This window comes from Nilaparvata lugens, chromosome 11, assembly GCF_014356525.2.
Source record: "Nilaparvata lugens isolate BPH chromosome 11, ASM1435652v1, whole genome shotgun sequence".
Taxonomy (NCBI): Eukaryota; Metazoa; Arthropoda; class Insecta; order Hemiptera; family Delphacidae; genus Nilaparvata; species Nilaparvata lugens.
Genome location: NC_052514.1, coordinates 28,520,919 through 28,534,414, shown reverse-complemented (window position 1 = coordinate 28,534,414; position 13,496 = coordinate 28,520,919). Strand labels below are relative to the sequence as shown.

Sequence of the window (13,496 nt, the reverse complement as noted above, 5' to 3'; positions counted from 1 at the left end):
ATTTTTCACACTTGAAGAGTTGGAACTAGTTGTGTTGTAATAAAATTAAAGGGTGCTGGGTATATTTTATTGTGTTTTCATGATTTCAATGTCTTATAAATTGTGATTTTTAGAGTAATTTTTGCGTAAGATTCATAAGAATGAAACGAGATTCTTTGAGTGAAATTGAGTTGCTTCTGTCGAAGGAATATTGAATTCCTTGCAATCTCCAGTTCATTTATTCCTATTGGGAATTCATGGTTTTTCAAAGTGAATTCAATATTCATAAGTCACCCAAAATATGAACACCGTAACGATGATTAATACATGAAATCAATAGAATATGATGATTACTGTATGCTGAGGATCTCCCTAGATTTAGGAGATTAGAAGATGAACTAAACCAGGAAAGGGTTGACGCATGACAGGATTCGAGCCCACTCAATGCAACCTTCAAAAATAGCCCACTCAATCTCACCTTCGAAAACATGACCTCATTCTGTATTCTGCAAGTGTCCTAAATGCTTCATCAATTGAGGAAAAAACATCTCGATATCCTGAGTCGTAGTTTTCCTTCTTGTTTGTTTACAATATAACTGTATGTGTATAAAATTTGAGGACACCTTAGTACTTCTGACTTCGGTATTTCCTTGATATTTTTTATAGTTCAACTATTATAAACTTGAAGTGAGAAGAAACTTGAACTAATGGGGAAAAGGAATTCGAAAATTCGAGCGCGTTGAATCTTCCTAGATTTCTATCTCATTCTCTTCTATCCTTATTTTCTCTCGATTTTCTGATTTTCATCCCAAAATATTTCGTTGATTTTCTCCCTGTGTAACAAGATGATTATTAAATTCAACCCCTGCATATTCTTATCCCATGTTGTTCTCCATCATGAAACGCGTTCACAATTCACTTTTTTAAGGAAATAACTTACTTCAATCACATTCATAGAAGCGGATAGAATGCAATTTGCATAACAAACTGGGATAAATCTATATTTGAAAACTTGCTATATATGGTTTGATTTTATTCATATTTCAACCTTTTTTCATTCATGTATTTATTTATGTACATGAGTCGCAAAACAAAGTATAAGTAGTTTGATATTATTCATATTTTAAAAATTATTCCATTCATCTATTTATCTATGCACATGAGTTGCAAAACAGAGTTGTAAATACCATTACTCTGAAACTAAGCCCAACTATAGAATGTTACAGTTTTAATTAAAAGAAGCAACATACTCAATACAATATCAATAAACAATGAACCCAAATAATCATATTCTTGTATTTCATCCAATTATTGCAGGTTGTATTTCTGTGATGGGAAACAATATAAACATCGCCCACTGGTGAAAGAATCTGTTTGGTCAGTTCTGTTTGGTCATCAAATGATTAAGGAAATCTTGTTTCCTCTATTTCATAAATACTTTCCCATGATTTACTCTGGAGTTTCCAAGTCACTCATTGTGATTCTTATAATTCCTCTTTATGTTTTTCCAATAGCTCCAGTACAGAAATAAATTATTCATTGATGGACAATAAAGACATTATTATAATGATGATAATCCTTATATCAGTTCAATCTTCCAGGACCTTCTTGGCTATCAATAAAGCTGATCATTTTCTCATGGTTTTCCCATGTCTCTGTAGATAAAACAGAGAACATAACGATTTCCATCGTCATTAGGCAAGTCGAAAATAGACTACGTATGTGATCGATGAACAAGTGTTTTCTCATTATTTTCTTAAATCCTGCTCAAAAGTCTTCTCAGAAACTAATTAAAATCTCATCTCTTGTTTTTGTGGACTTCCCATGGACCTCCCATAAGAAAATAAGGTTTTCTACCAGTTTCCGTTTGGTATGCATTTCAATATTTTATCTGACTCCCTGGAAAGCCCCGATCCTTTCAGAGATAGAGGAGGTTGATGAATTTTTTCTAGGAAGCCATACTATCATAGAAGTGTTGGAGTGAGACTAGTTGAAATGTTGTTTCCAATCTTCTGACCAAATAGAATAATATTTCTTGCAAGGCACTCGGAGTTATCGTGTTATTCGTTATCTTGTCACATGAACCGCCTCAGATTTTGGTGGCTGATGGACTTCTTGAGGAAAACATTACTGTGGTGAGATCCAGTTCAAACTTTCAGCATAAGTTGAATGGGAAGCATTGATATCATACATTAGGATTGCTGACAAGAGAATTGCTGACTCGATTGCAGCAGCGTTATTCCCAGTGCTTAGATAGGATCTTTGCATTGAACCGGTTCGAAAAACACACTTCTCACCTTTCCTCAAATATAGCTATTATCGAATTTTAGTGAGCCATTAAGTTGTTATTAGAAATCACTTATGGAGGTAAAATAGTCACAATCAGTTACTGACTCATAGCTATTATCTTATGATTTTCTAGATCAGGACTGAATGAAAATTGGTAAGTCAACATCTCGTTCAGGAATGAGCGAAATTTTATATAAAAGTACAGTATCTGAATGTATTTATTTCATTTCCCGGTTTAGGATGGAATTTCTTGAGTTTTCTCATTTCTCCTTAACAATTTCTGTTGAGAGCAAACTAGCCAGGAAATCAGAGAACCAGAGCGACTGGCCAGAGTGAATACCAAGTTAACAGGCAAAGTTATCACTTTCAACAAATTGAACAGGTTACAATCAGATGAAGATTGAAGTAGAATATTCATTTATTTATTCACAATCGTCACATGGTACATCAAATTTTGAGTATCACTCAAATGACTGGAGACATGTCGAAACAATAATAATGAAAATGATTCCTATTTCTAGGAATCAACAATTTCTATTCCTATTAGTTGTACACTAAAACATTGAAGATAGTACACATTAGCCATGAAGTCACAAAACTCCACTTATTGCAAAAATCTCGTCAAATATCAATTTTTAGGGAATTTTGTTCCACTTGATAAAATTACTATTAAAATTGAAAGTCGGCAGCATTGTAAATAGTTTTTTTCTCAATTAATATTTCCTTGACTGTTTTATTGAATAGTTGTACTGATTCTATGTTTCTGATGACTGCTGGAAGTTTATTCAAATATTCAAGAGAAGAATGGAATAATTTGAGAACAAAATATTTTTCCTTCAACTCATATCCTATTCTTCAGCAAATTTCAGCAACCGGTATTGTAAGATCAAGACTAATCATCCCCTCTTCGTTTATACTTTTCACCGGAGACTAAATGAATCGCAAGAATTGAGTATTTTTCCGTACGTGAAAACTTAACTTCTATGGTTACTGTTACATGCTTTAAAAATACATAAATCTCTTTCGCAAACCAATTACATTCTCATCATTCAATCCAGTTTTAAAAACGTTGTAGATGCTGGTAGACGTGTATATAGATAGAATCCAGTGAAAAATACGTATCAATAAATCAAATTTGAATAACGTTCTTCAACACTTCCAGCATTCTTGCATAACATTCACATGACTTCTGTTCCAACTAACGTGTTCATTCAAACACTATGACGGAATAAATTTGTGAACATGAGGATGATTTGTCATGAATGAGATAAATATCATACTTGATGATTCAAGTCTGATGCCAAATTACCCCATACAAAAGGTTTCTACGCATGTTAACCGACTTGCGTAATAAATTTGATTTCTTTATGCAAACTAACCTTGCCCTTCAAGATGGAATGTCCCCTAGTTTTAACTGAGCTCTGTCCTGCTCAACAAGTAAGTTCAAACAAGCTTTGTCCTGCTTTAAAAGTAAGTTCTGTCCTGCTCCAGAATATATATCCTTCTCGCTTCAACTCACTTCGCCCACTACTGAATTTATAGAAAGTGATAGTAGGGGGACAACTCTATCGATTCTTACCACGGATACATCGTGGACAATAAAATCGGAGATAGAGAAATATTTACAGCAGGTGTGAGTGTGAAGGAAAAGGATGTAGACAAACAGCAATAACATAAACACTGATATCTGATTCCTTGCACGCGTCTTTTATGTTTGTTTATTTGTTCTGGCCTCAATTGATTCGATTGACTCAAATGATTGGTGACTCAATTGAGAGGAGACTGAATTGATACTGGTGAGCATAGGTCACTTGATAGTTGATGGATGATTGAATTGAAAGCGTATTGGAGATGTCTGTCTTGTTCTATTATCATGATGTACTGCTGTGAACTGTGTTAAAAGACTTCCAACTCAACTCTATTGATACTCTTCGAAACCGCCGTTTATTGCACTTATTCTGATATTCTTCTTTATTCATCTGTTTGAGAATAATTTTTTGTTCATTGAGATTATCGAAAGCACATTATTCCACAACTCTTCAAACACAATCATCCAATACTATAGAATTTTGAACGAGGTTTGTAATAATATATATTTCTTATCTAGGTTTTTTTTCAACTCAACATGTGCATATATATATATATCATGTATACTAGGAAATATAATATCGTAACTGAAAATAAGGGAATTTTTATGTCAGCAGTTTTATCACATCCATGATATTCTCTGATTCTGTTACAAAATCTCATCAATAATTGAAATTAAGATGTTTAATTTGATTCCATGGTAGAGTAGTTTTGGAAAAATCTACGCGACAGTTCTTGATATAAGAATAAGAATAGAAACAACGCAAAAACGAATCAAAACATTTCCTCAAGTATGTTGTGGAAAAAATGAGTAATTATTGAAATATTGGATAAATTCTCATTCAACTTTCCTCACTTTACACCCAACTAAACTTCAAGGAAGAAAGATATTCGCGGAAACTATGCAAGTTCTCAGATTTTGAGATGAGAAAGGTGAAATGCATAATGCAATCATTTCTTTGAATCATCTTTTATTGTGAAAGAAAGAAAATCTTCTTTGATTCCTTACTTGGCTAGTTTAGTTTATCGACACTTGACTGTTTAAGTTTGCTATAATTATTTGAAATTCAAATCACTAACAAACATTTTTTGAAGACAAACTAGATCACAAATCTTGTCTGAAAAGATTGATGAACTGCCTTTTACCGACTTAACACTTGCGTTTCCACCCTTGATTAATACACATTAATTACCCTTTATTAATACACTCCAGATTAAAAGCAACAACCAATTCAGTCAACAGAATTCAACCCTATTTATCTTTTGATACTTCTTGAATAATAAACTGCAGAACGAAGTGTAACTCAAGACTACTCGTGATCAGTTTTATTTCCAGTATTTATCTCTTGACATTCCGAGTGCAGTTGATTGTATCCTATTAGTCAACGTCCAATACAGAACACAACTCAATCGATCCAACAACCTGATACATTCTCTACAATTTATCAGCTAATTACGTCCTGTGTAAGCGGTGGACTTCCCAGCTTCTTCACACTTATTATGTTTTTCTCCAGAAACAAGTAAAAAGTTGATGCACTTAGCTCATTAGATGCGTCACTAAACGGTCTGAAGGAAAGTACAGCTACTAGAAATGCAACTTAACCTCCAAGGAGAGCCAGTTTATGAGACAAACGCTCATTCGTCGAGAGGTCGTTCATCTCTATCATCTCTTGTCGTTCGTTCCTTTACCTTCTCATCTTTTATCTCGTCTCCTAATAATTCAACTTTTCTACTTTTCCCTTTTTCCCCTTTTCCCGCTGTCCTTTGACCGGTTTGTCCACATTAATAATTACTTGGCGGCGCGTCATCTCTTGCTGGACTTTACCTGCTACTTTAATTTGGGCAACATTCTGACTGCGAAATACCTGTGACGCATGTGGAGCCTACGTCTAGTGGAGATTCTTTGAGGTAGCTCGGTCTTAATTAATAATTGATGACTCCATGGTAGAGTAGTTTTGGAAAAATCTACGAGACAATTATTGATATAAGAATAAGAATAGAAACAACGCAAAAACGAATCAAAACATTTCCTCAAGTATGTTGTGAAAAAAATGAGTAATTATTGAAATATTGGATAAATTCTCATTCAACTTTCCTCACTTTACACCCAACTAAACTTCAAGGAAGAAAGATATTCGCGGAAACTATGCAAGTTCTCAGATTTTGAGATGAGAAAGGTGAAATGCATAATGCAATCATTTCATTGAATTATCTTTTATTATGAAAAAAAGAAAATCTTCTTTGATTCCTTACTTGGCTAGTTTAGTTTATCGACACTTGACTGTTTAAGTTTGCTATGATTATTTGAAATTCAAATCGAAGACAAACTAGATCACAAATCTTGTCTGAAAAGATTGATGAACTGCCTTTTACCGACTTAACACTTGCGTTTCCACCCTTGATTAATACACATTAATTACCCTTTATTAATACACTCCAGATTAAAAGCAACAACCAAGACCAATTCAGTCAACAAAATTCAACCCTATTTATCTTTTGATACTTCTTGAATAATAAACTGCAGAACGAAGTTTAACTCAAGACTACTCGTGATCAGTTTTATTTCCAGTATTTATCTCTTGACATTCCGAGTGCAGTTGATTGTATCCTATTAGTCAACGTCCAATACAGAACACAACTCAATCGATCCAACAACCTGATACATTCTCTACAATTTATCAGCTAATTACGTCCTGTGTAAGCGGTGGACTTCCCAGCTTCTTCACACTTATTATGTTTTTCTCCAGAAACAAGTAAAAAGTTGATGCACTTAGCTCATTAGATGCGTCACTAAACGGTCTGAAGGAAAGTACAGCTACTAGAAATGCAACTTAAAACCTCCAAGGAGAGCCAGTTTATGAGACAAACGTTCATTCGTCGAGAGGTCGTTCATCTCTATCATCTCTTGTCGTTCGTTCCTTTATCTTCTCATCTTTTTCTATCTCGTCTCCCAATCCTTCAACTTTTCTACTTTTCCCCTTCTAATCGCTGTCCTTTGACCGGTTTGTCCACATTAATAATTAATTGGCGGCGCGTCATCTCTTGCTGGACTTTACCTGCTACTTTAATTTGGGCAACATTCTGACTGCGAAATACCTGTGACGCATGTGGAGCCTACGTCTAGTGGAGATTCTTTGAGGTAGCTCGGTCTTAATTAATAATTGATGACAACATGGGAGAGTTCCAGATTTGAGATTGGAACACATCGTGTGCGTTTACTCACGTGCTTAAGTTGATGCTCTAATCTGATGAAGATCGTACAGGAATGAAGAGTTTTGAACTCAGTTCCTATCTTACTGGGAATAATAGCGAAAAATGTATTGAAATTGAAAAATTATCATATGCATTTTCATTGCCATACACCAAAGTTATATCACCCAGTATTGGTATAAAATATACTGTTGTTTAAATCAGTTTATTTAAGTTCTATAAATTCAGCAATGAATAAGGTGAGATATCCATACAGTCGAAATGATAATTTCTTGGTCCATCTCGAACTTTATTTTTTCCGTCATTCAGAACTATAACAAGCAAGAAGCGCACCTGCTGCATGATATAAAATGTCAAATTGAGACTCATAAATATACTATTTTTTACTTTTATACCCACATACCGTCAACTATTTGAATGTGTTAGAACGTTGAAAATGAGTTCATGAAACTCGAAAGCGTTACTGTATGGGTATTACATTATTATATTACTGAATGTTGGTATGAGAGTGGATCCATATAGTATTGGTCATACATGTGAATAATGTGTCTATATGAATTACACTTTTGTTGTGAATGTGATATTTTTATTAAATAAGAAAGCCTGAAATTGCTTCAATCAGTTGATGATATAGTCTGAGAGAGGATAATACTATAGTCCGTGCAAATTTACTTTAGACTTGGAGGACTTTGCGGCGCAGAGAAATGGAGGGAGATCAGCCAATTACAGTGATGGATTGAGTCATAGGTGGAAGCGCAGTTGTCAATTTGCCGATTAGAGTCAGTTGAGTCTGTGATTGCAGAGAGGAAACTTTCTAAGTTTAACATGAGCGCTTGAATACTTATTGGAAATTAGAGAACGCTGGCTGGTAAACAACGGAAACATAGCCGCCTTTGTATCCCTGCCGCTGTATGCCTTCTCTGCTGCGCATGTCCATCCCAAGTCAGCAGTAATTCTGAACAGAGTATAATTAGCACTTCAGTGCTAAACAGTCTAAACTGTATTTAAACAGTCTAACTCTGTATTTTGATCTTGTTATAAACAGTGATAATCAGAAAAGCTTATAGCTTCTAAATTACAGAAGATAATCTAAATTGTTTGAACTTTGACGATTTCATTGTTCAATTCAAGAAGAAGCCAATCAATGGTTGCAGATTTAGGCTAAAGCTCCACTAAATCAAAGGTTTTAATTTTTTAAACTACAAAAGTCTAGTTGCTGAAAATGTCCAAATTGATGAAAATTTGTCAACGGTACAGAAAATGTAATAATCGTATTTAATGCCAATCCAGCACCTGAAATTGAAGCTTAAATGAGTAAGCCTAGGTATGAAATCAAGGTGGTAGACTCAATTTAAATCAAATATATTTTCTTATTAAATTGGCTCAAATCTGGGTTCAACTTCATAGGCTCTAAGAGTTGAGTTCAAAAAGAACTCCACCCCTTATAATAGAAAGGCGTGGACTCAAGACTTTATTCGTGCTTTCGTTGAATAATTATTGAGAAATGGTTCATAAAAATTATTATAGCCTCATACGCAGTTGATTATAGTCATTCTCATTCATTGCAAATTCAGCTCATTCCATTATAGTTATTTTCTTACTCTGACATTGAGCATACAGTAGTCTATAAGTTAGAATCCTGTTCTCTAACTTCTGACCAATCCAGTTTCAGATTAAAAATGTATGAAGATGAAGCGTTTTGAATCTTAAGTTTAATCCTTTCATGGAAAATGACGAGAATTCCATCAAATACCAATTATAATTGTTGTCAATGGATCCCCAATTATCTCTTTCTTGGTTAGACTGAGGATGATGCCTTACTGCATTGAAACCTAACTTTGACTCAAATATATTATGCGGAAATGACAATATGGCTTTTATTTATCCTTAGTATGGAGAAATCTCACAATATCTCTGTTCATAGTGTACAGTATATTTTTCCTGGAGCTATTGTTATGTCAGTCCTTAATTCGTGATAAAGTGATCATGTTGAAAAAATGGTAAATGAGAATGTTCCTTCACTTGCATACTATCCACCTCATCTTGATAAATTTGTAATCAAAAGAGGAAAACATGTTGAGGAATAGATAAAAAGTGGTGAACATTTTTCAATAAATTAATATGAATGTATTCATTTTGAATAACGGCGAATTATTACATTATTTCTATGACGTTCATTGAGACCTCATAATTGAAAGCAAGCTCCTTCTTCCTCTCTTTCTCTCGCTCTCTTCAAATCCAACCAATCTCTCTCACTCACTCAATCACTCTCCTTCTCTTTTCCACGCCCTCTCTTCTCCTCACCGAATCTGTCTCATATTTTATCTTGCAATATAGAATATATCTTCACTCTTCTATCACAGCTACCTAATATTTTTCCTATTCTTGTTGAGCAATTATTGAGTAACTATAAACACATTAATTGAACACTCTTACAAGAGTGTAATTCAGAACGCTCTGCGCTAAATAAAGTATCATGACTGCACTAAGAGAAGTATTATAGGATTGAACTACTCCATTGACAAGATGAAACTGACCACTGTCAATCACCTTGAGAAATTAGATGAATCACCTTGATTCTCTTTCATTATCACTTCCACTCACTCTTTCCCTTTCTCATCCTTCCTCTCTCCCACACTCTTTCCCTCTCTCTCTCACGCTTTCTCTCTCTCTTTCTCTCTTTCTCTCTCTGTCTCTGTCAATATTTCTCTCTCTCTCACACACATACATTTCTCCATCACTCACTCTATCTCTCTCTGATTCTCTCTTCTTCTCTCATTTATTTAGCATTTCATTTCAAGATCAACAACTACATAAGAGATGCCCTCTTATGGTTTCGGCATTATATTGTAATCGAGAAACCTTTCCTACTTAATGAGCTTTCTTTGCAAACACGGAACTTTTAATGAGATTTCTAAGGTTTTCAATGAGGTGAGTCTTGAACTAACAAGTGTTGTCTTCCTTCAAAAATCATCGTTATTCAGAGCAGGACAACATTATTCGCTCTACATTGAAAACGGAATCTGATTGGCGATCGAATGATGATGTAAAAGCTGTCTTTGTACTTGAAAATAAGTAACTGAATAACTTCTACTTTGAAAATGAAGTTACAACTTTATTGAAAACTTCGTATCAATAATAACTATTGATATTAAATATTGTAGTGAAGATTTAACAATTAGTCGAAAATTAAACATCATATGATTAATGTACTACAATACAAGCACTACATTTCGTATTTCAACGAATTGAGAGCTGTAACTTGTATGATCAACTAGGCTTGTTCGTGTTAAAGTTAGCTAGTTAGCGGTTCAGCCATGTTTGGAACACCCTGAAGAAAGTTATGTCGTTTCCATGCTCCCTCGCTCAGCTTCTTTGATCATGAATGATTGGAGAGATGGAATGAGGTTCTAATTGTACAATGTGACTTCATTGAATATTAACTTTCACTGCAGGAACAATATACAGTATATCCTTACTTCCACATTATTTAAAAAAAACTGTGGGTACTTCTCAATAGGACAAAAAGACATTTGAAGAGCTAGAACCACTACCAAAGTTCATTACTGCAATCTCAGATCACTGACTTGAGGAGGGTCCAATCACGATCTATCACACACAAAAGTAATGAAAGACTATTCACACTACTATATACTGACACACTCATTTTACTGATCAGAACAGCTTGATTGCAGTCGAGAATGATTGGAAGAAATAACATACACGTATTTCAAAACTCAACTCAAAGAAAAAAAAGTTCTTTTCAAAAAGTAGCAAATGTATCATCCAAGTTTGTTCTAATCGATAGATCCCTTTATTATGCGGAGTCAGATTGTTTATATTGCCATATATTACTTCTTTAGAGCCGAGTTTTCACTATAGGGTTGTCAGCTAAGTTTTTAAGAAAATTGCGGCAATTAGTTGGAATTTTTTTAAAACAGCACAGCAACATTTTGTTGCTAACTTGTAGAAATCCTTGTTTCAACAAAGCTTTTGTTTTTCACTCATATAAACATCATAATACATCCCCTAAAGCTGCGTTCATACCAAAGTTATCAACAAAATGTTGTCCACAAACAGTTTATACGAAAAATTTGTTAATTTCCTTGTAGAAGATGTTGTTCTTGAATATAGAACAATGAAAGTTGACAATTTTTGACAAGAGCATTGTCGGCGTGAGCTTGTAGAGGGGGGACATTCTTTTGTTGACTTTCTCAGTGTTTCCCAAACTAAATGAGAAACATAAAGTTCCATGAAAAGAAGGACTCCTGGAAGATGATTTTTCTGTGCTTTCTGAGAAATCGGCAATAAATTTTCGCAATTATTTGTTTGACAACTCTACTGTAGACGCAGCTTTACGCTTTCCACGTTCTAAAAAATTTTCTATCACTTTTTTGGGATGCTCTGATGGTTTTAAGCATGAGGTTTTAACTTGCCAATCAACTTCTTAGGGAACGTTCTCCAACCTTAGGGAAGTTCTCCAACCTCAGGAACGTTCTCCAACCTTAATTACGTTCTAAACGTTCTCCTAGTTTACCGGTGTTTGATATTACATTTTACGAACACATTTTAATCTACTGGAGCTCTATGGTAACTTCTTGTTACCGTATTCATAGACCCTGTTCCAACAGAAAGTATTTAATGTAACATGACATCCTACACTTTCTGGTTCCAACCTGACCTCCTGCAATACAGAGTTCGTAGCCAGCAATATCTGTGAGAGACCGATGTGCATCATAGAGCAGAATATTATCCAATAAGCGGGACAGTTCAAAATTGTTGCCTGAATACTTGGAGCGCCTGGGCAGACTCGGCTCTGTGCTCTATTTCTGGCACGCGGCGAATTCCCCGTCAGAGCGTCAGCGAACTAAACACTGCTTGCTGAAAGTGTGTTGTGGAAAATGACTGTTGTTGCTCTATGTTTTGAACTTTTAGTGCCCAACTGTTCTGGTTTTGTCTTAAGCTAAAAGTGTTTAACTGTTTTGGTTCTTTGTTTTGAACTAATCGTGTTAACTGTTTTGTGGACTGGATCTGAAGTTGAACTAGTGTTGGTGAGTGGAGCAAAAATAGAAACTAGTTTTAAAGATAGTTGAATAGTAGTCGACAGTTTTCAGTTGTGCTGAGTTTTTTTGGTACCCCAAATCTGTAACAGGTATGTTGCTGTTCACATTCTTTGTATTGTTACTGACTTCCTATTTTATAATCGAGTTACATTTTCCAAACCATTTGTAATTTGTGTGTTCAAAGTTTTGTATTCGACGTTGACCATTCATTGTTAAAAGTATCCCAGTCAATAAAGTAATTTCTATTTCTATCTTTTCTTATGCTGTTATCCGAGGAGTACACTGTACAAGTACAAATACAGCCTAGTGCTCAGTGAATAGTTTCCAGTATAAAGTATAATAATGTCTTAGCAGAGAAAACTTCTATGCTAGATTGTTCATTCTATGGTCCTAGTTATTGACACATTTTTAATGGAATATTGTAAGATTTCATTCGAAGTTTCGAAGCAGATATTGGATTTTGAAATGAAAGGAAGGTTTATGAGAAGGAGATAGAATGGGGGAAAGTAAGAGAAGGGAAGGAACATGAAAGAGGAAATCGTAGAAAAAGGACGTTTAGTACGAGTATCATCAATGAAAAAGACAAATTTCAAGTGCATTTTGTTTGTTGAAGTGTACCAGGAGTAACATATAACTATTTTGATGCGGGAAAGCCATTAATATTGAAAAGGATACCGTGATTCCAATCAAACTAAAGTATTTGAAGAGAATGAGATATTTTATGACCGGCGTGGAGAGTTGGCCTAGTTGGAGAGATAGATGTTTGTTCCGTTATTAGACATGATTTATGTTGAAGCCTTGAAAATCTAAATGAACTCTCGATAAACTTGTTACTCGCGGGTCCATATTTCCAAATTAAATCTTTTACCATGCTTCCGTTATATTCTTTCAATTGGGTACAGAAAAAGGTTTTATAACCGTGTACTATGTTTTGACGAAAACCAAGGCCGATATGTACCATCTTCGCACAACATCAAACCAGGATCACTTGAAGATTTGGTTGCATTCATTATAATAAGTTAAATTTCGGTTTTGAACAAAACTGATCATACCCCGTTTAAACTTACATAGTCCCAGGTCCATATCCACCATCAACGTTTAACACTAAACCATGTCTACTTATAGGTATAGTCAAAGAACCTAGAATACATGTATTCGAAGTGGACGAGTAAATTAGTTATGTCACTAATAAATGATTTACAAATTATTGTCATAGAGAGATGCTCTTTTATTTGGAAAGATTGGAAAACTCAGTTTTTTCTCGCAGACATGAATGCAAACATAGGTTTAACAAAATAATCTGGTACAACAAAATGACCAACTGTGATTACCTACTTATCGAGCAGCTTACAAGATTTCTTTTAAACA

The 13,496-nt window shown here is 34.5% G+C and overlaps 1 protein-coding gene across 3 annotated transcripts in view; it reads left to right on the top strand.

The window, feature by feature from the left end:
* Positions 1-13,496, top strand: part of LOC111050961 (dopamine N-acetyltransferase) — an 82,420-nt gene that overhangs the window by 44,099 nt on the left and 24,825 nt on the right. Inside the window, exon 1 of one of the 3 annotated variants that reach the window (XM_039438059.1) lies at positions 11,924-12,116. The exons of 1 other annotated variant lie outside the window; for it this stretch is intronic. The gene's annotated coding sequence lies outside the window, so the exon portion shown is untranslated. Of the gene's footprint in view, positions 1-11,923; positions 12,218-13,496 lie in introns of those variants that run through there. One more of the 3 variants, XM_022337351.2, reaches the window with a different exon arrangement.